Genomic DNA, 27,575 nt, shown 5'->3' on the forward strand with positions numbered 1-27,575 from the left:
ACGAGAAAAAGCCTGGAAATGATGATGATGGTCGCTAGGTAATCTATCCCGTGTGTCTACGCACGACCGTCTCTCTCCGGCCCATATGCGCGGACGTGGTTTGCCTATTCTACTCTATTTTCTCTCTCTTCTCCCTTGTATCGGCCGGTTGCCATGGAAACTGTTTTCATGAAAGGGGATTTTGCGCCAATGCAACTACGTCATTGGGAATCCGGTCGGCGCAGTCAACAAGCTTCCCCTTTTGGGCGAAAATAACAAAATTTAGCATTTGAAATCGAATACTACACAAAGGCTGTGTTTATGCACTGTCTTTGTTTTTCTGTTATTCTTTAATGACTTGAAGGCAGAGTCCTCAGACCGCCTAGACAATTAGAACAAACACTTAGGTAAACCTTAGCCAGAAAAATTACACGTTCTTTAACTTCAACAAAGGGCATGTCACTCTACATAAGAGTGGATTATATTCAACTTCTTAGTAATATGGATTCAGGTAAGTTAATAATAATACGCCGATTTGGGTGTTGATGATAGCAGTGGTTATTACAACACAACGCAAAACGTTTGCGCACAGTCATCACTTGATCCCAGCATCTAGCTCTCTATTTTGCAGTGAGGCTCTGTTCAATGGGATGGTTGTGGAGATTGTAAGTCGACTTTCTTAGAGGTGATAATGTTGATGGTGATTATCACACTGGTGAGGGGGTGATAACAGAAGTAAAGGTAAAGGTGAAGCAGCCACGATGATGATGGTCATGTAGACCTACATGGCAACCATGAGGATAATGGCACAACTGGGAGAATGAGTGACAAAATATAAATACTAGTGAAATCAAAACATTTATTTCAGAACTTCGCCCAAAGGCACAATAATACCGTAACGTGAACACCTGTGTGCCTTTTGAAAATGGATTAATACATGAAAGTTTGACACTTTGCGTTCTTGCTATGTGTTGTTCCAATTTCACTGTTTCCTGAGCACGTCCTTCCCATGCTAGTGTCGGTCCATTTATCTCCCACTGACGATGCAACTTAAGACAACTAATAAGCCAGAACTGCAGACTACATGTACTTCAGTGCTATTTTCCTTAGTGTGCATCTCTCATAGGGTTGTCGATATTTTGGTCGTATCTCTACCCCCCACCCCTCAGATTTTGTCCCTGTCAAGGCTTTAAAAGCTTTAAGACAAATAGACTCAACAAATGGAAAAGTGGATGACTGCCACTACAAACTGAAAGTATAAAAAAAAGTGGACATTTAAAGAATTGTTTGTCGCGGCAGGTTGGTTAAGGAGTGGGCGTTAAGCAAGTCTTTGCCCCGTACTTGGTGAAAGCTGCATCTCAATAAATGCCGAGACCAAGGCTCAATTCAGCCTGGGAATTAAATATTTAAGTTAGTCGGTTAACACCTTGTGGGTGGTTCTATTTTTACACGTACAGGCTAGATCTTGTATCTTCAGAAGAGACTGATTTTTATTTCTAGTAGAACACTCACCCAACGGTTTGGCTCTGAATATGCACACATTTCACCTAATGTAAGAAACTAGCTTGTAGCGCAGGTGGTTGATAGCCAGAAACTGAACGATCGACGTGTAGTTGTATGGTGGTGAGCTCAGGTATTAGCAGGACCTCTTCCGATGAGAGACCAAGGAACCTATGGAAATTCAACTGAATTACGCCAACGTTAGGGCCTATCCAATTATTGTTTATTTATATTTTCAAACTACAAATCAGTTGTAAGTGAAGAGAGAAGACTGTCATTATTCAAATTTAAATTATCTCTTTCCTTAGAATGAGGGAAGGCACATTTTACTCTTCAATTCGTTTGGTTCACACTTTTGTTAATCAACTGAAGCTGTTAAAGACACATTTCTCCCTCAAACCTCAGATCTAAGATCAGGTTGGAATCAGTTAGAGTTTACCATTTTTCATCTCCCCTTCTCCATTCCACGCCTACTAGTAGTCCCCCCCCAAGAGGGTTCAATGTACGTTCTTAGTTATCGTTTCTTATTCCCAAGTCGGCGGTCAAAGGCTAACACGATGGAGAGTCCAATGTCCACGTCCATCGGAAGTGCTGCAGCACTTGGCATCCTCATCACGCTACGTGAGCAGAATCTTCTCCAGATATGCAGCATCATGGATACCAAAAGTGCATCTCGTGCAATGACCCAACTCCTTCAACACTCCATGCAGGAGAACTGGACTCAGCAGGCAAAAGGAAAAGATATGCCTGTTAGAATGTATACCTTCTCGTTTTCTCGTACACAGCGTCAAGAGAAAGTCTATTAAGAATCAAAGGGCCTCGTAGTTGATGTGTGAAATCGTGTTTCAGAGGAATCAACGGTAAAAGAGTGCAGAAGCTCGTATCAGAAAGTTACTTCATACCAGAAGCAGAAACAAATTCAGCAAACTAATTATACAGGGGAAAATATCGGTAATTATTGTTACTGGCTAAGCCATTTTTGGTTCATTTTGTTTCTAATGGCTGATTGAAAACTCCAGTGATCTTTACAAACGGGAGAGACACAAAGGAATATCGCTACTGAGTAGGCAGGGATCCAAAGAATTATTTCCATGGAAACACACGCAATTACATTTTGTTAATGCAGTAATACCCAACAAATTTAAAAATACAACTTCTTTTGTGTCCATACATCTGCACATTCTGCTAGGCCTATCGGCAAATTTAAAAACGGTATGAGATCTGGTGTGTTTGAAGATTATTACAAGAATATGGCTTTGAATTTGCGATAAGGAAACATCGCCGGCTGGGCTTGAGGATGACTTGCGAAGCATAAGAGTGAGTGGGCAGATGATTCAAGGACAAAGTGAGTAGCAAAGACAAAAAGATTGCAGTAAGAACAAAAAACACAGGATCCAAGACCAACGCTGGCATTGGAGAGATAGGTATTGCATGTTTTATGATACACCACCATAAATTGCCGCATGTGAAGGGGATCTATGTTGGCCGTGAGACGCAAAATCGATGTGCTAAATCACGTGACAAGATCGATAACTTGGAAAGGGCACGTCAACCCTCCTGAAAGGGGAAGGAAAAAATACGTGGTTGTTATGCAAATTCGTCAATTTGACACTGGCTAGGCGCTAATCAATTGTTATCAACGCGAACATTGGTGAAATAAAAGTTGTATTGAGGATGACGGACGGCACACTTGGATCGAACAGAGGGGACATCCTGACAGATTACAAAGGGGGTAGACGGTTGCACGGCAACCATCGAGGGATGATGGACACAATTACAAGGGCGACGGAGATTATCATTACGCTGGGGAACTTTTCTGGCCTAAAGAGGGCGCTGTTTAAATCATTATTGACGCGACAAAAAAAACACGAACATTCAAATTGGAGCGTTGTATTGCCACGTTTTTCTGAAACATCATGTTCATATGTGGAAACCTCAGGGTATGGACACATTAGCAGCAAATGTGAGGCACTTTTCGATACACCTTCCTTTGAAAACTTAACTTCCAGACAGAACATCAGCAAAGTAAACCCTGACTGTACCATCCAACCTCATAATACACCCTGAACTGACACCTTTTAATCGGTACATCGACAAGAATAATCAAATCAGTGCTCTGAAATATGTGATTGCCGAAAAGGTACTCAGTTACCGAAAGCTCGGCAATGACGTATTTCAGAGCACGATCACAGCGCTACGCAGCCCTTCAATATTTGTCTGACCATTTGATCAGTCCCTTCCCAAAGAAGGGCGGAGACATGAGGAGGCGGGGGAGACTGTAAGCTGGACTGGTCCATAAAATGGTTGAAAGAGTAGAATGGCATCATTGTTACAAGGAGACTGGGAGAAATCAGACTCTTTCTCTTCAAGATAAGATCTTTGATGAGCCAGTCAGTATTTTAAAAAGCCAAGGTCTTTCGGGAACAAAGCGCACTAGTCAGGGTATGGCTGCGTTGATAGGACAGAGTATCACATGCGCGTGCGTAACTATTCGTGTTCCCAAATAGCCTTGTGCTGAGCATGCACTGTTGGAATACCGAACTGGTTCCTTGAGCAAAGGGTAGGAAGCTAGGCCCAGTCTGTGTGTCATATCTGGTGCAGTTTTAATTATAGGTTCACATTCTACAAGACAAAGAAAAGCACACAAACTACAAACACATCAATGACACACTTTTTATTGATTACTTTTTCCAATGGTACAAGTAAACATACACAAATTGAGCATATTCTCTAATGTACACTATGATGAGATATAACACTACAGTCGTGCAGTGACAAGACAATACAAAGCACTCCAGCATTATCACCTGATCAATCGTGACATGGTCATGTGATCTCTGTCGAATACATCAGTAGCAAAAGAGACATTTGTGTGTTGTTATTCAGTTGAAAATATACCAGTTTCTCAAAAAAACTAGAATTCATTCTTCGTACATTTTAACCTGACTAATAATAAACTCTTCCTCTTTACTAAACATTTATTAAACTATCTTGTTTGTTACAATACACTGTACACTGATCAGCTATGGTGACAATCTCAGTTTTTGCGATCCAATGAAAATAAGTTTTTTCTTATGTCTAAATTACATGTTCCTGGTCCTGATTTTGACAAAAAAAATAAGTAAATCATGTCATTTGTACACATTTTTTATAATTATTTACATGCAGTGAGTAAAATCAGTCATACAGCTTTCTGTTCATTTTCATTTTTCAGTTACGAATTTAAAAAAAAGTCAACAAAGCATGCTTACTGTATTCACAAAATTCCTAAGAAACCATAGCTCAAGCCGAGAAATTAACAAAATACAAGATGACATATACAGATTTCTTACAGAGTGAAGCTTATACTTCACATGATTCATACTTAATGTGCTGTTTACATCAGTTCCTTTGCAGATCCTTACCAAGTTGCAGCCATGTTTTTAATGTTTCATAAGCTTACAAGACAATGGAAAAGGCTGAACAGAAATAACAGTCTCGTTAACAATTATTATCAGGACACATAAGAGTAATGGTCTGGCACTGTTAAGAAACCGCACGAAAAATGCTACAGTATTTAAAAGGTCTAAATATACACGGTAAATGTAGGTACAATGTAATCAGAAGTCTAATCTGCTGCTCAGATCTCATATACTAGGACTCCAGCTTGAATCCATCACAATGAAAATCAAAAAATGTGGAATACATGCCAATAACTAGCAACAGTACTTGGGCTGTCTTAAATTCATTTGATTAATGAACACAGAAAAGATAATAGATGGGTTTACATACATCAAGTACATGTAAATCTCAGCTCCGACTGTCTCTGCATATTCAGACTAGCTCTGATTGGATAGTCGATAACCAGTCAGAATGCTTGTAACCCACATTTTTGGTTGATCTAGCAGCAAAACTAGTTCAAACAATTCTCATGCAAGGGAGGATCCAAAAGCATTGTATTTTTGGGGGTGAGACCTAAAAAATGAAATTTGTTCATTTAACCTTTTCTAGCCTTTCTCAGGGATGAGACTACATATTGGGGCTTTTACACCCTCTTGGATGGGAATTTGAAATAAATCAAACTAGAAACAATTGATTTACTCTCATTATTAAAAAAAATTATCTCCTTTTGAGAAAGGGCAGTGAAGCCTGTTGGTCCCCCGGATCCATCCTTGTTCTCGTGAAGGAGTCCTACCCCCCCCCAAAAAAAGCAAAAGATATTCCCTTCCAGCTTTACTTACAGGTGGAAAACTGAACTACAATAAAGCTTGCTGCTTCTACATGTACATTTATATCACGGACCAAGATTAAGAAAGTCTTTAAACATTTTGGAATGTTCTTTCTCAGGTTTCCAGGTCAAAGTTACCGTAATTATGCTAGTTTTAAGAAGGCAAAACTTTCTTTAAAAACAAATTTGTACCACAAGGGTAAAAATACACAAATTAATTTTACAAAAGAAAATGACATTTGGAATATTTACTTGTATTCTTTACACTTTTAATTGTTGTGCTTTTTCCTAAACCTAAAACTGTGACATGCCTTGTTATTAAGTACAATAAAACAGAATCAAATCCACATAATCATATTTGTAATGGGGGGGGCAAGAAACTCTAACCTCTTTACCTGCACATTAAATGCTCACCTATGTACATGTAACTGAATAGCTGGGTAATGACAGGCAGCAATAATATTTATATTCATGACATTTTGAGTGGCATTTTGAATTCCAACATGAGATCAGCTGTGGGGTGAATTTCAACTACATATATGCACAGAAATCAACTGCATGACAACGTACACCCCACACTGACAGTTGTAAATGCTCAGGAATAATCCGGACATTTTCAACTCAAAAAGCTAACAGCAAAACTTCACAACAACCTGTTCACTGTGGTCATCTGTTCACTGTGGTCATTTCTGCAATGCTTGTAACACTAACCTGTCCACTGTGGTCATTTCTGATTAAAGGTAACCTGTTCACTGTGGTCATTTCTGGAATGCTAAAAGCAGCTGTGGTCATTTCTGTAAAGCTCACATTAAAAGCAACTGGTTCACTCATTTCTGAGTGCAAGTCGTGCTTGTTGAAGTAACCCAAGACTCCCATTTCTTTAGTTATTTCTGATTCATGCTCATTTTCATTCACATACAGGAAAGAGGAAGGAAATATACTTGCTATCAATTGGTGTAGAGAAAACACCAAACATTATTTCCAGGAAAAACCTACGCTATCATAAGCCAGCCTGAAAAACTTCTCTTGAATAGGCTTACTTTTCCGAGTAAAGATGCACTCTAACTTGCTGAACATTATTTGCTGCCTTACAACTACCTTATCCAAAAGTCCATATTAATATGTCCCACCATACATGTATGTAAATAATTTGCCTTGTAGTCATGTTAACTACAGGTATATACACTGGAACTCACACTACAGCATTGTTTAAATACGAGTAAAAGGCAAATGCCACCCTCAAGTCGTACATTCACCTGACTGTGTACTTTAGGTGAACACATTTCTTGGCTTTTCCCGATCAAAGTCGGGCGTCAGAATTTCAAGGGCAAATGGAGGAACAGGATTTCTGGTTGTTGTTCCCTGAAATAATGTTCAGAAAACCAAGGTAATGGGCTGACATGTTTCCAGATGCGAACTTTAAAAGATGAGCTCATGATTCTTTGAAAGTCAGAGGGGAAAGAAGTGATGTTACACATGGCACCTGCCGTAACAAATACTTGCATGTCAAAGGATTGCATTTTGCTGAGTAACCAAGTTCTGATGTGTCACCCATAGAAACTATTTCAATTGCGCATGACAGGATTTCTTTTCATTTTCCCAGCAAAACATAACACCAAAGTTCCAGTACAGAAAATATATCAAGATGTAAATTTGCATTCATAGATGTTCTCAAGTAAGTTATCTGTTAACTTCAAGAAAATAGGAAATAAATTTACAGGAAAATAGAAATGACTGATAGCACATGAAAAATCCCACAACTCATTCTGACTAGCTTTCATGTCATGATCAGCATTTAACAATGTCCGGTGGTACGTGAGAATCACACCTGACAGTGGGATATGAAGAGAGACAGTTCAGCTGAGGCCGTGATTAGGCAAGACTGCTAATATGCATGTTATGCTGCTAGCCATAAGCAGCCCAGCAGAGTGCCAAGCTGCATTGGAGAAGACAGAAGGAAAGGTCACACTTTGCTCCAGGCAACCTTCTCATCTCATCTCTTTCACTGCATTGCCTTCCAGCTTTTCATGCAGCGCTTATGTCTGTCCTTTGCTCACAACTAATGATAACGTTTCTGTATTAATATGATATCCAGGGCAGCTCAGAAAAATTCTTCCAGAAACTGCGAGGGTGGGTGCAGTCTTGTGTCTGTTTTGTCTTTACAAATTGATGATTGTATTAACCATACCTGAAAATGCAGTTAAGCCAAACAACATAATAAGTGCCTGGCTTGATAACACAACAATTAACAGATCAGATTCAATGATAACTGTGTTTTGCGTGACTAGAAATGATCTGTTACTTGGAGACCTAAACACACTTTCAACAACAGTCAACACAACCACAGAAATCACGGAACAAGTTGGTTGGTTGATGTCATAATGAAAAGTGGTTAGTTGTCAATTGTTACTTGATGTGCAACAGTTTCAATATTCAAATCTCCTTTGTCTATAACACACCATGCCTCTGTAATGAAATGAATATGCTTTTTTCTCTGCATATCTTTGGAAACATTATCAAGCACAGATTCTGAGAAATAAGCACCAAAGAACTTGTTCCCACAAGCAGCTTGATAAATAAATTCAGAGGCTAAGATATGAAAGAAAATATTATGAATATCTTAATCTTTGGGATCCAGGAGAGAAGATCAAACGAAAATCAATGCAACTACCTGACCAGTTACTAGCAAAATTGAAAGTCACCTCACTAATAAGAACAAAAAATACAATATTTGTGGACAGTAGCTTCAAGAATTCAGATTAGAAGACAAGTCTATATTTCCTGGGGGAAAGGGGGGGGGGTTTCTAGGGTCAAATTGACAGCAAGCTACCACAAGAATGCAATCAAAATGGAAATGAATGAATTTCATTGCCCAAAGGAATACTACACTGCCTTCTAATTACTCCTGCTTGCTCCTTAAGCTGAACGGAGAGAGGCAACATTCTTTGTGCAAAAATAAGTAGACATCAGTGTAGGAAAAGTTGATGTAAAAAAAATGAAACATTGAGATTTAAGGAAATATAACAGTTCCTGTTTCTAATAAAAATGGGAATTTACATCCAAAACTAAAATAAAATGTGAAGTGTGGCTATCTGATGGTCAGAATTTAAATGACTGCAAAACATGTGCAGCAATTTTTTAAGTATATTTCAAATGTCACTGAGAGACAGAACAATGCACTATACAGGAAATAGAATGAAAAAAAAACCAGCACAAAACTGTAGCACGAAATACAAGAATATGGTAAGGTTATAATTCCAGCGTTTAACAGATGTCATCTAAAAACACATGCCTTGATTTAATTAAACTGATTTTTCATAATGACCATAGCAAAAGACACCTTTATCCAGACTGATGAAGCAAGTTATCCTGTGACTTTCGTCTGCTGTTCCAACATTCTACACAATTATAATTCTTACTTTCCTAAGAATATTAAATCAAGCTCTACACTTCTTTCATATTAGTGCGGGAATGGAAACCCAAAGTCCACAGGTGGGTGGTTCTAATGAATGCTTTCATAAATGGTAATTAGGAGTAATGTATTACCGATCCATCATTTGGGATGTTAACGAAATAATAGTCCATTATTAGATGAGTGACTGGTGGAAGGCATTTGTGACCCCTGACGCACTTTTAATACCAGTTCCATGAACATGTGCACCTGTCCGGAACATGTGCATTTTTACTTTTTCTCCCGAATATGCTTGGTTTTCCCTCTCACAGAATGTGTGTCAAATACTGCATACCACAAGTGCATGGGTAATTTATCCAAGAATTATCCTGTTGAACAGAATGTAGGGCTGGAAGCAAGTCTAAGGATAAATTGATAGGCCCCACAGCCATTACTTATGCACTAGGAGTGAATTTCCATGGGAAAATCTGCCTGGATCTTGCAGCAGGGCTCCTAGAAAAACTCTAAGTGCAGACTCCTGGGGAACGGTCAGGCATCAGTGGGTCTAACTGTGGCTTAATATAAGACTAAGATTACAAGTCATGATAGTCAGTACAACTGCACACAAAGAGTCAAGCTCTCAGAATCTAAGGGGTTTGGCATTAGACTATAAATGTCTGGAAGGCAAAGTCTCTGTACCAGGAGCATAAAATGAGTGTCACACAGCCTATGGTCATTATAAATGCATCAGAAATCATCCTGCCTTGCACAGATTTCATTACTTCATATCAGTCTGTGGAGGACAGCTGGCTAGTGTCTAAAACCAGGAGATCTCAATCACAATCCTGAGAATAATGCTGTAAGATCCAAAACAGGAAACATGTATCTCTTGCTATTGGAGAATTTTAATTGTAGAAAGTTAATTCAATAAATCTATTAACAAATTTGTTGGCCGTACTTCTGAGGCATACACAAACATACGTTCCTTTGACCAACAATGAGTGGATGCCATTTAATTCAAGACAAACAGTCAAGAGATTTGCTGAAATGTTTGAACTTCAAAGTTCAAACATAAAATTTACAAAATAACTACTTCTTTCTGTATCCAACTGGCACTTAAAACAGAGCACAGTCCTGAGTCATAACTTGCCACAGTAATATCCTTGTACATAGATGGGATTCATCTCTTGAGGAACAGTCTGTCTCTTTCAAGTCGAAGATCTTAATAGCTAATTTCCTATTTCTAGGAACCTCTGAAGTTAGAACAATGAACTGTCATTTTGAAATTTTAATTTTGAAATAGGAATGTAAAAAGTATTTGAGGGGAAATGACATATCAGAGGAAAAGGGGTTTTTATGAAAAAAAAAATCAGGAAAACCATTTTTTCCACAGAGAAAAAGTAAGACATGCACTGAAAGTAAATTCAATCCCTTGGTACCTGACAGGATGTGGGAACCTAACGTCAATGAGTGCTAACCATGTCCCTATGATGGTGCTAAAAAAAGATGGAAGGTGGGCTATACCATTACTGTGAGAGGGGTGATAAACTATCAAGACAGCAGAATTGTAAAGGTTCAGACCTTGATTCTGCTATTGTATGATAATTCCTGGAAATTTACAACAATGCACCTTTCCCATCAGATTCATATACCTCCATCTAAGATCATACTTGATACTGAAGTATCAGAAAATATTCTTGCATGTCGCAATTTTGAACTGCAATGAACACCCACGCTGGCAAAAATCTTGACTACCACTCACACACTTGGTAAGGGACCCAGCATGCACCTCAGAGCAAGAGTGTTGCAACCCTTACTTCAAGCAAAAGCAAACCTCCCTTTCCTTGGTATTTCCTAAATGTACAGAAGAAATCAGATGACATGAGAAGATTGGTCATTCAGATAGGTGTTTAGAACCAGAGCATGCGTATATTACACCTTCATCTACATTTTATAATACAAGGACATGAAACTTCCCAATCTTATTTGAGAAAAAAACAGGAAATGTAGAAAATGCCCCAAAACAAGAATTTCTACAAACATTTATTCTCCCTTGAAAAACCTGTATAGTGGTTTATTCCAGAATTTACCCAAAGGACATCTAAACTGACTACATTTGTCGCAGCTATAAAGTCTAGGCCAGACAAACTCTCTACAACACCATGCCCAGACTTTAAATCAAGAAATGAAGTGATGATAAGGGAGGCTGGTAGACCTCTCTGGGGGTCATGACAGGTCATGTAAGGTCACAAAGGGAGGACCCCCCCCCACATATCTTAACAATGGCCATAGGGGACATACATTACTCACCTAAGCTTCTATGGTAGCTTCAGAGCTTTTTATGTAAACCCTAAATTGCAACCAAGGCATCTTTCTACATGTAGTCACAATTTTTATTGTTACAATGCTAAGACCAAGTGGCCAGGGCAATAGGGACAGGTTGCAAGAAAGGACAGATAACCACAGTGGACAGATGACTTACATGTATGAACAGGGCCAACAGCTCTATGCGACCTACCGGTACATGTAAGCGGTAAAAATGAACATGTTTTAAACAGAACAACATGTTGCATTAATTAAAAATACATGTACGTGTAGGTAAAGCTTACCATTGGTCACTCTCAACATTCAATATGTTAGACACCATTTCATAGAAAACACCAGATAAATATTGTATTACTAATATCCAGTAATTCAGAATCTTGTATAATCTATTTTAAGACACACACTTGTTGGGACCAGGTTAAAATAAAAAAAGATTAAAACAAAAACTAAGTTTCAGAAAATAAATGTACAAATCAGAAATCACTTGGTTTGATCACAATGAAAGTTGCATTTCATCAAAAATAAAACTGTATGTATTCATTCAAAATACATGTACTTCTCTCATCTCTTAACTTCTACCTTCAGGGAAAAATCCGTTGGGAAGATTAAATCAAATGTTCCAGTTTAGGTGCAAATTATTTCATGAAACTTTCTCTATCTGGTTGTGTTACTCCTCAAATGAAATATTTTTCAGACTTTTGAACTTACAAAACTCACTGTTATGTAACCCGAAAATACCAACTCACCACTCGTAACATTGCTATGGCAACCATTCCAATTAAATTAAAATAAGCAAGCAGGTCAGGCCATACATACAATGTAGTTTTAAGATATGACAGTGGATCAAAGATTGCTACAGTACAACCCTGAATCCTGTCATGTTGATCTTTGACACATGTGAAGAAACATTTAAAACACATCAGGTTTGAATGTCATTTTCTTGATGATACAATGTAAATACATGAACCTAAATTACGACAACTGTCGAATGACTCCCACATGTACGCGTATGTCCACATTTGTAGCAGACATTTGGAAGAAAAACTGGGAGGGGCAGGTACATTTCAAAATCTAATAGTTGATCCATGAAAGGTGTCAATACTGAACACAAATCAAGAATACAAAAAATCCAGGGTTTGTCTTGAAGGGTGATAGCTTACCCTATTCAGTAATATTTGAAGTAAAGATTCATGACAATACTCAGTTCATTCTGCACAAATATTCAATATTTATAATTTATCCGTCTGCTGAAAAAAATACTGTAAACAATTCAAATACTCATTTTACAATGGCAGTAATATGCACATCATCTCTGAAAGCGGTTACAATTGAATGACTGAAACCAGATTGTGTCAGTTTATGAGGTGTCCATTTGTTTTTGTTTTATGTTCACATAAAAGAAGTTCTACACCAAGTATAAACATTAATCCTACATGTACATTTAGAAGCATTTAAGAAACTTAACATGGCATAACTATTCACTAATTTCCATACACAATACTGGTTACATTCTGTCTTGGTTAATCACATTAAATTTGGTGCAAAATTAAGCCATTTCGCAGCATATTTTAGTGAGCAACAAACATAAAAAATATAACTTTTAAAAAAATCAACCTGACAACGGCTCACACAATAGCGGTTTTAAAATACTCATGAAATCCTTCACATCGAACACAAATATTATCATCTTTAATTGAAAATTACAGGGTACACTTAGGTATACAGTGGGCATTTGCATTTGTACAGCGTCATCTTTCGCTTCTACATGAATGAAAAAATAAACTAAAACGTTCATGCTTTATGTTGAAATCCAACAGCTTCACCAAAAAGTAAGAGACTGCCATAAGCTGAATGTACATGTACTAGTATGTGGTCCAGCCATCATTTCATCATATACAGACTATCCAAAAAACCCTTATTTACATTCAACATCTTAACAATGTGTATCAGTCAAACTCTGGATAAATGTACTGGTAGATGATGTCACTGTGTGATCTAAGGTAGGGCGCCCTCTGTTGATTGGTTAAAAAGCCCACAGGCATGGAACACTGAAGCGCTACAAGTATGTAGATAATACCGAGCATTAGAAAACAGCATGACTACAGCATACAAAAATGACTACGTCACAAAAAATCTAAAGTGTGAGGCAGGGCAGTATGTACAAAAAATGATGCGGTATTTTGGGCCTTCTAATGCAGACACAGTGGCCAACACTGTTCTACATCTGAACAAGATTGACACCATCTACTTCTTTATGTTACAATACAAAAAGTAAAAGTATCTACAAACCTCCTTTCATTTACCTTATTTTGTATAATCTGACAACAATTCAGGGTTGTGTTTCCTTCAGAGAAAAATAAAAAACATCTCTAACATCTTAACCAGAGCTGTTCCTGGTCTCCTTTCTCAGCTTACTGATAAAGTTCTCAAGTGAGAAGCCAATGTAGCATTTCTTTCCAACATGCTAAGCAGCTTGTCTGTAAACCAACAACTTACACCTGTTAAGTGAGCAATCTTGTCTTCCATTGGAACTCCAACTTGGCACAGTGCAAAGTAACAACTGTACCACACAATGTAAGTAGTATGGAGCCCATATTCCACAGTTAGCATTCCAGCAACATAACAAGCTAGGCACCAGGTTCTACAGTCCTACTCACATCTGTATGAATATCACTCCAAATTTGTTGAGGTTACATGTGCCAGAGCGACCTCCAGTCTTTGGCATTTGTCCAAAGCCACAATCACGGAAGCTGTTTCCTTCCTGATTACGTCGGCGGCAATTTCTTGATCCACACTTCCTCAATTCTTCTGATGCTGTTTAAACTCTGCTGGTTACATGTATTTTTTTTTCTTTTCAATTCACCGGTTGGTGTTCATTATCAAAGAGTACCACCCAATTCTATTTCTGGACGAGTTTTTGTCATTTTAACACCAGTATCGGATATGTTTACTTAATGAGCAACATACATGTATATATACCAAATGCTTTGTTTGTGAATTGAAAACAAACGGAAGATAAACAAACGTCAGTTGTTTAACTTTTACTTCTATTTTCATTTTTCCTATGCTTACTCACCTTACACAGCCATTAAACAATTGCAACTGGCAACAAAACCACTCCATTACAAACCAACTTACGATTTCTGGCAGGGTCTTTTGGGAGGACACGGAACTTTTCTTAGGCATTACCAAATCGGTCTCCATAAGGGGCTTCTGAGATTTGAGGAGACAATCCAACATGCACCTTCTTGGACAAGAGTCATCCTGACAAAACCAACTCCCTGAAGCTTTGTTAAGCTGAATTCACTCAACAGTCTCGTATGATACGATACAGGTTCACCTGTAGAAAGAGACACAAACAAGGGAACAAATCTATTTAGACAAAGAATTCTTTGAACGATAAATGAAGCAAGAAGGGTTGACTGACAGGAGATAAAGGCCATGACTTCTACTTTGTAAAATAAAAAGCCACTGACCACAAACAAAAAGCCAAACAGTCCTCCTCAGAAAAGAAAATTAATCTGAAAAAAAATGTGTGTAGTTAACGATGCAAAAATGTTAAGCTGAGCAATGCTAATGGCTTTACAGAACAATTAAAGAACTTCTACTTCCATTTTGAATATCAAATATATGTATGTCTGTGAGGTGGCGAAACTTCAGAGCTCATATCCGTCAGTAAATTTATTAATAGCCTCCAAGGAGGAAGATGAGGAGGAAATGTGAGCTGTCCATGGAAGGTTGACAGAAGGGTCATCAAGGGTGTGTTGAGTGGTAACCAGTTGTCTAAGGTCATAAAGGCCATATGAAGGAGTCACGCAATGGGACTGGCTGAATACCTGGTTGTCTCATTATCGGTGGGATACTGGTGTTTACAGGATAAAATAGACTGGCAATTGGTTTTACAGAGATGAGAACTCTGTCTTCTGATGATGTCGTAACGAGCTTGAACAAATACATGTATAGAATGCAGAATGGACATAAGATTTCAAGCAACATCAGAGCAGAATTTGAAATTTAAAATAAAAGTGGTTCAAGACCTTGGAGTCTTTTTCATTTGCTTAAGAAAGATCATGCTAGAAATTAAACAAATCCCTGAAACGCAGAAACACACTGCAACACACCTTGGAATAGAACACATGCACTCATTTTGAAAGTGTTCAATGTGCCTTCTTACCACACATTTTGTACATGTACTCTTGTATTGTGTGGTTATCACTCTATCCTCTCAGTGACTCAAAAAGCACAAGACAGTACATACTTTCCAGACATAAACCTTAAAACGAGCTTGGCATTTCATCTATTACAGCTAATCAGACTGACATCTTTTCTGCTTCACAATCTTTCCAGATTTCTATCCAAGCTTATTTCAACGAGAAGTTCTTTATCTGGAGCACTAGGCAAAGAAAACCATGAGGGGTAGACTCCATTTATGAACCCTCTTCAAACCACTGATGGAATGACAAAAACCGATATCTGACTTTCTACACAGTGACTAAAAGGATGACAACCAATGAACAAGACCTAGACAGAGTACCAGGGATCCTTGCATGCAACACGAGAACTAGCCAAGCCCACTGGGTATGGTAATGCAAGACAAAGCAAGATATCCTATACCATTGGACGTGAGATGAGCCTAAAAGACAGGAGAAAATCTCTCTTTTTTTCCTCTGCTGCAAGAGGCTTTCCTGAGCGTCAAAATCTTGAAAGGAACAAGGATATCAACACCATTCCTGGCGTTGGAAATGTGCAAAAGCAGGACTGTTTTGTGCTGGCTTTTCTTGTCCTCTTCAGACTGCCCTAGAGTCACTCTGGAGAAATACAATTTTCTTTCTCCCGTTTGTAAGCTGAGACACAGTAAGGCCAATTCTATCAGGAAGACTTGCAGTGTCTAATTCTCTTTTCTGATCGGGTAATTCAAGTCTCAAATGAGTTCAGTGCAATTTTACAAGACTATATTTTTAGGTGTAGGCTTGAATAAAGAAAATGGGAAAAAATGGACCATCATGAAAGAGTTGGCTTTCCAGGAAGTGACGCTAGGGGAGCAGGGAATTCAGCGGGGGCGTTTATTGGTCTGAGATGGATTGGATTACAGCGTCCCTGCTGATCAACCTCAATGGATTCAAGCACTGAACAAGACTATATCTACAGGTATATGGAGGCTCTGTGATATGAAAAGTAAAGAAATGAATAGCACACACCCAGGTCAGCCAAATGTATCTCATCAGCATCAAAGAAGTCGGTAAGTATCATGCTGATGACAACTCTCATGTTATGTCATGCATAAAAAAAGCTCACTACAACCTGCTCTTGGGCTCTATCAACCAAAAGCTTTCATGGGCATAAAATGTCAAAGATTTTCAAATAACATGAAATATAAAATACAAAAGAAGTTAAGTTCTTATTTTGTACAAGGGAAAAAGAATTCTTTCAGAATAAGAATTCTTGGACTTGATGAACTTTAAGAAAGGTCCTGAACCTTACAATCATGGGCAGTGATTTGTGGACTGTCCAGAGAAAATATACACAATACGTGCATTTGCCATTTCTATCCAATAAATCCTTTACACTACCCTTGTCAAACAAGGATCATCTCTATAAATAAATAAAGTCATTGCTCATGCCTATGGTAGCAAACCCTCCATGGCACAAGGAGTCCAGGAAAAGATTGCCAAAGCAGGGACTATTATCATGAACCCCATTTTGCACAGGAAAATTTTAGCAAGGCCAACTTCTCGGTTCACCGACAGTGAGGATGCCAAACTGTTATAAGAAGTAAGCTGTCTGTGACTGACTGGCAGTTGAGTTGCTGATCAGTACCAGTACCGGTAGCTTAAGAATACGTGGTGGCCAGCTAGAAAAAATACAGAAAAAAATGAAAAGCTCTCATCCTCATTTTGGAAAAAACCCAGACGATTACCTGTTTTTTTTTTCTAGGCCTGACGATGAGTATTCCACTGAAGTTCTCAACGAAATCAAACTCAGTTCAGTTTAACTTTTATCCCCAGATATAACAACCATATTTTGTCTTTATGTAGTTTTAAATGTTTGTGGAATATACATGAAAAATATGTGGAAAATAAAGTAAAGTGAAACCTGAAATAGAGTTTTCTTCATTAAGTCAACAAACCAAATATATTGTTCATTTCCCTTATGGTACCATTTGGCCAATCCTGTCTCTATGTACAATTTGCTAACCAGCAACTCCATTACATTCCACAGCTGTTGTCAGTAAAATTTCAACTTGAACCAGTTATAGCTAGTAATATTTGCATTCTAAGAGATAGCAAGAAATATCGAGAAACCCTTGGACCACACACCAAGAGTTATCATGGAGTGACACAGATCCTACTTAGTGACTTGGATATCTTCAGGGGCCATTGATAATCAGAATTGTAAGCTTGGATTAAAGTAATTGATCGTTTGTGTCCTTTTATGGTTGGGATATAGACAACTTGTGCTATATTAAAAATTCAAACTTTGTGAAATTATGCTGTTACAATATAATTATATATAATGTACAGTTTATGCATGATCCCAATTATGCACATAATCTGATAATGACTCAGGACAGTATGGAATTTCTGTCTAAATATTTCCACCAAATTATTGTCATTGTTGATTTGGACAGCAAACAACAGGAAAATTACGACCCAAAATACGGTCATGTTTGGCCAATTTCTGATGTCTTGGGCCACTTGACCATAAATCAGACAGAAGGATCAGTTCATGGTTGAGGCAATGTTGTTTACAAATGGTAAACATACATTACAAAATGTGAGTAAACCATATGTAAAAACAATATGCACTCCACAGGGAATATCACAAGTGTCTAGATATTGCCATTAATTTGCACAAATGATTCTCGGCTATCACAAGAACTTCTCCCATCCATCAAAACAGGAATGACAAAGATCCCATCAACATTTTTTAGCTGGGATATTTTAACAAGCAGTGATGACCAAACTCCCATCTGCAATTGCCATTTTTTGATCTTCCTCTGAGTCTCAAAGCCACTGTGCCAGCCCTTTATACCACTGCCAAGCATGCAGTGAATGAAGTAGGCCTCTGGGTATAAGCCTACCTCTCTGCTTCCTCAAGTGCAATCACTCCCCAACCAGTGATGAGGAATTCTTGATGGGTCAAGGTCTAAAAGGGTTGAAACTGCACAACCATTACACAATGCTCCTGGGGGGAAGTAACCTGTCAGAAACACAGTCCAGCTCAGCTTGTGTCAGATCACTCCCAGAGAGAAAGAAGAGAGGGCTTGAATGGCAGGCACTAGAACTGGGGTCTTGACATTAGTCCAAGCATATTTCCTAAATGGAAACCACCTCTAGCTTTCTATGATTGGACATACATGTCGTATGAACATTTGTCAATATGCAATGTTCACATTCCCAGCTTCAGTACTTTGGTAAGTTTAACAGTGAATAAGGCTGTTAATTACAGAAAACACGGTTCTCAAACTGGCGACAAAATTAAAAGAAAAATAGCACCAACATACTCTCTTGAAATGTTTTCTTTCTTGACAATGTGAAGGAAATTGACAAAGTCAGAATAGGCCATGAACTTCAAGGGTTTTAAACTAGTATTGCGTTTAATGTGTAATAAATCACATATTCATTACAAAATCATGTCTGTATTTTTGGCAATTTTGCCGAAAATTTTGAACAGTATCTTCGAGTTTTACAAAAAATTTCCACAATCTGACCGCTGGCAGCATTGTTGAGAAACGAAATTTGTATGACATAATACCTGAAAAAACTAAAAGTGGTCTCTGTGGCACAACTGGTTCCGCTCCAACATACATGAACATGGAGCTACTGTACATGTGCGTGAACCGTGTACCAGGGATCAATCTGTGTGCCGGGTCTACTGTGCTGCATTATCTCTTTTCTGTCAAGAGTTTGTGCTCCTTTCTTCATGATTTACAATAATGCTGAAATGGTGCATCATTGGTGGATGTACTAGAAATGCAGCAAAAGAACCGGGATTGAAATTCTTCGAGTTTCTGAAGAATGAGAGCATTCTTGATGTTCATGCTGTCATCCGCAGTTATGTGTGCTCTGCATGCCTAAAGCAAACCCACTGTGGTATTTCCTCTCCATGGTAATACATTAAAAAATCAATATTCATTAGATGCTAATGAGACGTGATGAAACGTCCATTTTTACAATACCGGACGGGACTCGCAGGAAAAATGGGTACAAAAACTTTGTTTTTTTAAGACGAAAATGTGTACTGCAAGGAGTATTTTGATAAGCCACTTTTATCAGACTTAGCTATTCTGAATTGGATTCATGAGAAAAGTTTAAGCATCGTTGGAGTTGGTCTGTAAATGACTGTTACAGTACATGAAGAAAAATAGAAATTTTGTACACTGTACATGCATACATATACATGTATATAGTATGGATGATGCAAAACACTTACATGCAACACACTCATAATGCTGTTAATTGGTCTGCACTGGCTTTCTTTGAAATACACATTACAGCCATTACTATAACCTACAGTCTGATACAAGTACAGATGTAAGGCCATCCAGCAAATGCCTCTGTGTGTGACCATCAATCAATCACAGACTTCTTATCCATAGAGCTGTCTCAAGCACAGTTGCTGAAGTGTCATGTGGGGTCAAGGTTAACCCAGACCCACTGTGGTCTCTCCTGTGGTTTCACATTGCTTGGTGAATGTAAACTAAGGTCATAGGAGGTTTTGCACAATCTCTGGTTTTTATGCAAAGAGTATAATTCCAGTCAGCACTAATAGTAACCAGGGAATTTTATCACAGCTATGGAAGAAAGTTTGGCAATGTACATGTAACTTACATTGTACACACTGAAACATAAAGAATGCCAAGGATACCACATTACACATGTAGATTCTTCCAGATGAATAATAATGAATCTCACGCATTGAAAAGAACCATGAAGGACCAAATGATCATTGAGCTGTTAATACAGTAGTAACAATTGTTGGTAAATGAAGTGGTACAGTAGGAATAAGTGAAGAATTGTCTTCAGCACATTTCATCCACATTTTTCATCTTAAAAAAAAAGAATTTGTTAAGCAGTTTAATGAAACAGACTCCATTCACCATTGGCCTGTGGGCTGCCAAGTCAATCTCTCTCACAGGCATTCGGTGAACAGCGCCATGAACATGAGGTTGATAAAAATTGAAGTCAGGGTTCAAATTTAAGTAGGCGCCATCTGGGTGCAACTCAGCTTCACGCCTGCCAACAGGCAACTCCAATTTCCAAAGGGGTGGAAAAGCATAACCACACCCTTCCTTGAAACTAAGTATAGCCACTCCAGACAGCTAGATAAGAGGGTGAAGAACATGGCTGATACAAGAAAGTGCATGCATTGGACTTGCAAAACATGTTTTGAAGTAGGCCATGGCTCAGGAGGAAGTTGGCTATTTACTTGGGGAAGACGGCTTGGCTCAAGTTGGGAAGCCTTAAAGCATCTTATTTCCCGACGGAATCCAGAACTTGGATCTTTTTTACTGTTGACATGCTATAAATACACAGAGTCCTCTAAATACACGTAGACCTACACAGACCAGGACATCCCCCCCCAATTTTTCATCAATGTTGTTCATACACATGTGAATGTGGTAAAACTTTTGTCCACTGCTTGGAACCTCAACTCCTATGAGAACCAAGAAGTATGTCAAAAGATGACCTTTTTTGGTACAGGTGGACAGGACACTTTGATGCATTAACAGATCCTGGCATGATCAGGAAGAGAGAGAGATAATGAAATCCACCTGTGTTTGATGTGAACTTTGAACAGATAGTTGAAAGAAATACCAACACCTGCTTTTCATTTCATCACATCCCCTTAGCATAGGCATCTGCAACTACGTACACCTGCCTGATGATGCATCTTAACCCTTGGCAAGGGCCAAGGGTAGATAATAAGACATACTAGTACCTTTAACCAAGAACTTGAAAAAAAGGAGGTTTCCACTTCCAAAATGAAATGAGATCAAACAAACTGTCAAGACCAAATGCTCCGCAATATTACTAGTGTGATCCAAAGCCTGCCATCAGAGAACAGCAAAGAAAAAAAAAAAGGTAAACTTTTGATTTCTCGTTGGCAACAAAATTAAAAGCCATTAGAGACCAAAGACAGAATTTGACCCTTAATAACAACCCTGAGAAAACTTTAAGATGATGCCCAAGCACTAAAGCAAACTAACTGCTATCTTCAAGCTCTTGGGAGAAATTCTTCACAGAGTCTGAGAAGTGTCCATCCTTGGGTAATGTGACACCGATGCAGGATAGATCGCCTGTCATAATTATCGACATCTAGTAAGCTTGTGAACTGTTTGATATTTTGATAAAACGATAAGCATAACACCTCATGCAAGGAATAGTGTGGGCTGTAAATGCCACACTGGCCTGTGGAGGTATCTTGCAACAAAGCTCTGGGGAGATTCCCCTCCCTTTTCTAAAAAAGAAACAAGAAAAAGTCATTGACTAATGGCATGGATAGACACACAGAGAGCATCAGAAACATCCATTGTGTTTGTGCATCGAGCTTGATAAGACTGTTGACAAGGATTTCAAAATGTGATGTCTTATCTAGGCAGGGCACAGGTGCCTGGATATTTTCTAAGGAGGCTCATTTTCTATGCTGAAGCAGTCTATCATCAACATGTACTGGTACATTTACATGTGCAATACCAACAAAGGTAGTGAAGAGTATCTTTTTACAGTGCCGTTCAAAGTAAACTGAATATATTCTAAATGAACTGCTTTTCAAAACAGATCTTTGATATAGGCCTTACTCTGTTAAAAAAAAATCACAGAAAATGACAGCCACATTTTAAACTCACAATACCTGAAGCCTACATCTTGGCAGAAAAAAAAATTACAGTGTAACACATTTGGGTAAGCTGGGCCCACACGACCAATTTCTAATTTTTTTATGGCCATATTCCCAGAAAGAATATGACCAAATGGTACATGTACATGCAGACCTGACCAATCCCAAGATGCCATACACCTTTGAGGAAGATCAAGTAAAGGTTGGGTGGTATATCCTTGGGGGCTTAACTTGCCACTTGAAAACTAGCACCTGCACCAAGATCTCTGACAAAGTAAAATTACTTCTCAGTTGGGCTTTCACAGGTTTGGAAAGTACGAGTACAAATGTGGCCATGAATTTATATGGTATGGTTCAGATTGAATCATTATTTACAATGAATTTTTTAACCTCGGTAAATTATGCTTTTAATCTTTGCTTCAACAGTAAAACTGTGTATTAAGTACAAGAAACAATACTGCCTATTGTGATCCATGTTTTTTTCATGTAATTATTTAAATACTGATGGATTAAAATTGACAGACAACGACGGCTTATCAACCCAATGAACAAGAGTCATTATTGCATGGTAGACCAACTTATACATGTAATAAACTGTTGCATAAAAGTATTCTTAACATGCCAAAAAACCTATAGAACATGTGTATCAACAATTATGTAACACAGAAAACATGCACATTGTGACCACTTTCTCTCAATTCCTCTAAATTTTACAATGAATCATAATACTGTACATGTACATATGGGGGGCCTACATGAATAGGCCTACTGGTACATGTACATGTATGTGAAAGCTAATTTCAATTTCAATTCTTTACATCAACAAAATAAACACATGAGCTTTATAGGCCTACCATTGGGTCACAGTTACTAACACTGATCCTATTGTGTACTGAATACATGATCACTTTCTAAACCACTGAACTTGAAATGGAAATTTCTTCAAAAGAGTGCATTTAAAGCAAGATATCCGGTGTCTCATCATACTGTTGTGTCTCCAGAAAGCTGAGTACATGCATGACTGCATGGCTTACCTCCATAGCCTACTAAATTCAATTTAGTATCAAAGGTAAGCAGTAAAAAAAACTGGACAACAGGTTCCTAAGTTGGTAATCTGTGACTATGGGTATTCATGAGTTTATGACAGACTAGACCAAAAGCAATGAATGAGCTATGAAACCGGTCAGGTTCACCTGTAATATGCACATCTCATGCTCAATGTTAAGCATCAATAGTTTATGGAAACAGGGTGTCTAATCCTATAGTTGTTAATTTTTATTTCGATTTGAAAGTTATTAACTGTATTCCCCTTGGGTGTATGTAAAATCTTATAGAAATCAGAGGAATTGGGACTATTAGCGCTATAAAAGTTATGACAACAATTCCAAAAAAATCTAGCATCTCAAAAATTTTTGTTTTTAAAAATGCTTTTATACAAAAAATAAAAAACAATCAGAGGAGGGGTTGACATTTTCCTCCAGTAATACACCTGTACCGGTACCTTTAATCTAAAACAAAATTTAAAAGAGCTATTGAACTCTCACAATGTCGGCACACCTTGAAGGCTGAAATCTCAGCAAAGAATGCCTAACCCAATTTAAGGATTCCGTGTAACCCAGTTAGGCATGCATACATCGTACGTGCACACGCACATGCTCTACCCTCAATTCATGTACATGTACTAGACTCCGGCACATTTTCACGTAACGGAATCCACGGTCCGTGTACACAGCTGTTTGAGAGAGCAATATGTGCATGGTTTGAGAGAAGACAATTCCTGCCTGGCAGGTCATCATAGGCCCAGTTCAAACTCCCAACCTTCCCAGCATCTGGTTAAAAGGACAGGTGAAGGTGGTACCCCCTAAGGCTGTGACACCAGACGAAGGAAAAGACTGAGAATGAAAGAGAGTGAAAGTGGAAGACAGTCAAGTCAAGAGGCTGTGAAGCCAAAGGATCACAAACACCAAACTAGTAGCATTTACATGGACATTTGAATAAAAAAATTTAATCCGTTGAATGAGTTGAATCTTTATCATAAGCCATTCTGAGATACATGCCCTGAAACCCCATTTTCATGATGGAAATCAATAAAGATTTTTTTTAATGATTACGGTTTTCAGGCTGTTGGAAGGACTGCTGCATTTAAATGAACAGGTGAAAAGAGTGTGTCGGAGACACTGAAAAGGGGACAGGTGATGTGTCCTTAAGCCTCGTTTTGTAAGAGCAAGAGCAGGAAGAAGTGTCTTGGCGACATGCAGTGAGGACTGAAGGCAAGTGGGATGCTATGTGATCACCTCTTGCCTCCTTGAGAAGGTCAGGAAATGCATGGACACGGTCAAGGGTGTAGGATAGTAGGATCTAGAGCAAGTGGCTACCGGGAGTAACTCTACTGGCAAGGAATTCAGCTGGCTGAGGGCATTCCAGAATTAACCCACTGAGGAGTTAATTGATGTGCAGGATGGAGGACAGACAAGGAGACATATCTGGCTTCTGAAATGAAATCTTGGCATGGCGCCTGACAGAACTAGCTCAGGTATTGAGGTACCATAGTCCTGTCACTGGCAATGGAATTTATTACAGACAGGATTTTAGGCATGACAGGCCATAGTGATGTACGCAGGATTTGTAAGACTGTCTCTGCATTTACACTTAATTGAATTAAAGGTCACAATTGGTTCTCATACTCAAACCTCCAGTGTTCAGAAGATGTCCAGGCACCTTGTGAGCTTAACCAAAGAGCTATTAATAGCTCCATGGCTAAACAGAGGCAAAGGAAAGCTAATGATCTCCCCCAAAAGATACCCCCCCCGAAATGAACACTGTATAAGAATCAAGCTTTTGGAGGTAATGTTTTACGTAAATGTTACAATTGTAATGACGTACTACAAATGTGTATTTCATGTGCATATGTACACATTCGGTGATTAGAATCTCCATTTTAAAAGGTCTGTGACAACATTCAGGTTCTTTCAGAATTAGATGACAGAGAGACGGAATTCTGTTCTATGGCGAGACACATAATGAATGTCAAGGATAAATCAGTCCTGACAAGGAAGTGGAAAGATACATGTAGGCAGGAGGCCTCTCAGAACAGACCTGAGCCAATCAGGTTTCAACTACGCAGTCTACGCCTTCCAACTTTCAGTCTGATCATTATTCTCCTCTTGTCAGACAGCCACCTTAATGAGGGAGGAAGCAAAGGAAATTAAAAGATGGGATCGCAACACCGGGAGCGTGTGCCACACACATTGAAAACACGCAGTTTGCAGACCACACACATTTAAACCGAGTAGTTCACGATGGGGGGAAACATTTCCAGCAAGTAGTTGGCATCTTAAGGTAAACCATAGAGCTTGGGGTATACCAAACTGCTATACTGTATATCTGTTTACATGATTGATGAGGTCACATCACTTTGACCCATGAAATCTGTGTCTGTCTTTTTTTTGGTCAAGACGACTGATCTGCCAAGTCCATCTTTTTTCGTCTTTTTTTCCCCCAGTCAGCTGCTGACTCACGCCATGGCCTGTTGCAGGAGAAAACAGGAAATCAGCCCAGAAGCACAAATTGACTCCTTGCACTGGATTGGGAAGGGTGGTTGTTACTGATAACAAGAAAACGTTGATCCTTTGACAGACGGGGGTTATACATGAACAGGGAGGAGGGAGTAACTACAATGTAGGCACTTTTTTCCTTGACTTGACTGAGTTCAAAGTGAAGCTGTCTACTGGGAACTCAATGAATGAAATAGCACACTGCAGGGAAACAATTACTGAAAGGATCCACAAGTACATGTACATGGCATGTTCTTCATAAAATGGACCAAAATGCAACCTCAGCTGTCGTTTTTCAAAACTTCTAAAAGAGTGACTTTGATCATGTAAAATACAAATTAGCACCTTCAGATTAATAAGAATGATTATATGGGGATAATTAGGCATGATATGTACGTATGGTGGTTATTTGGTTGGCTACCAGCGCAAATCAAATGGACTTGAATTCATTTAAAGTTTTATGTCAAAGTGTTTACATCAGAGGACTTGATTTCAAAACTTCTCTCAACGAGATGGAGAATTAAGTATATTTTTTCACTGATGTATTTTAAAGTACCTAAGAAATAACTTTTAAAAAATATAAGCCGTGAAAAAAAGAGCACAAAATTGGCGGATGATGAGAAAAGTTTGGCTCTCTTCATTCTCTTACCGTTTATAATCACTCTCACTATACCAACATATTTGCCAGGTCTTGTATATTTCGACCACCAAAAATTATCTTTAAGTTTGGCTGCATCAAAAATTTATAATGAGTACAATATGTTTGTTGCAAACGTTATATTTGACAGAATTTTGATCACGTTCGATAATTTTGACAGAAACTGCATAACGTTCGAGAATGTCGAAAATGCTGTCACATGTAGAGCTCAAAAATTCCATGCACGATTTTAATTTTGCTGGTTATTTTGGAGATAAAATTAAAATTAACAACTCTGAGTATTAGATTTTCATCATGAATCCTATTTTATGTCTCAAACGTTATTTTTTGCGAATGTTATTCACGTTATTGTTTGCTCGGATTTTAACAGGGAGTTCATGTCCCTCAAAATTGCTAACGATCCAAACTTTAATTTATTAACTCCAATTAAGTTGAAAGGTTAAAATGGTCATCATTGTTCCACATATCAGCCATGACTTCCCTCATTACATCAAACATTGGAAATTAATTCACTGCTGTTCACTTCAGGAAAAATGAACCCCTAAAGTTGAACATTATCTAATGGTCCATATTTTGAGGAACCTGCCACATGTTAATGAAATACTATGATTGATTATCAATGAATGTTTGTATTTAATACACAGACCTGATCCTATCACCTGTTCAATTTACAAAACAAGTTCTATTCATGAACACAGCTGGGACAATCATATGCCAGGTTACACATTTTCACTGGTTCTGTGAAGTTCGGTACATGTACCTTCCAGAATGGGTCATTTATTACATGTACTGACAAATTTTACATCAGATGTTAGAAATTTAATATGTCTTGAGCATTTTACTGTATGCAGCCACTTACAGCATGGAGCTAGAAGCTTCATGCTTACTCAACAGGCAACCACTCTGAAGCAAGACAATCAGGCATGGATGTGTCAATTCACTCATGGACTTCACTCCTGACATGCAGGTCAAAGGTCAAAACAAACTCCAAGCACACAGCCAATGAGAGTGGCCCATGCTAAGGTAGTAATGGAAAGTTTTTCCATGTGTGCATTGACATCTACATGTACAGTGTACATTGACATCTACGTACATGTACAATACCGTACACACATGTCCATT

The 27,575-nt window shown here is 38.4% G+C and overlaps 1 protein-coding gene across 1 annotated transcript in view; it reads right to left on the bottom strand.

The window, feature by feature from the left end:
• Positions 1-4,138: 4,138 nt before the first annotated feature.
• The window catches only part of LOC110974374 (forkhead box protein O3-like), a 45,390-nt gene continuing 21,953 nt past the window's right edge, over positions 4,139-27,575 (bottom strand). The window contains exon 3 of the mRNA XM_022225959.2: positions 4,139-14,742. The gene's annotated coding sequence lies outside the window, so the exon portion shown is untranslated. The remainder of the gene's footprint in view (positions 14,743-27,575) is intronic.

The sequence above is a fragment of the Acanthaster planci genome, linkage group LG15 (genome assembly GCF_054643075.1).
Source record: "Acanthaster planci isolate LZ-2023a linkage group LG15, COTS_SCS, whole genome shotgun sequence".
Lineage (NCBI taxonomy): Eukaryota > Metazoa > Echinodermata > Asteroidea > Valvatida > Acanthasteridae > Acanthaster > Acanthaster planci.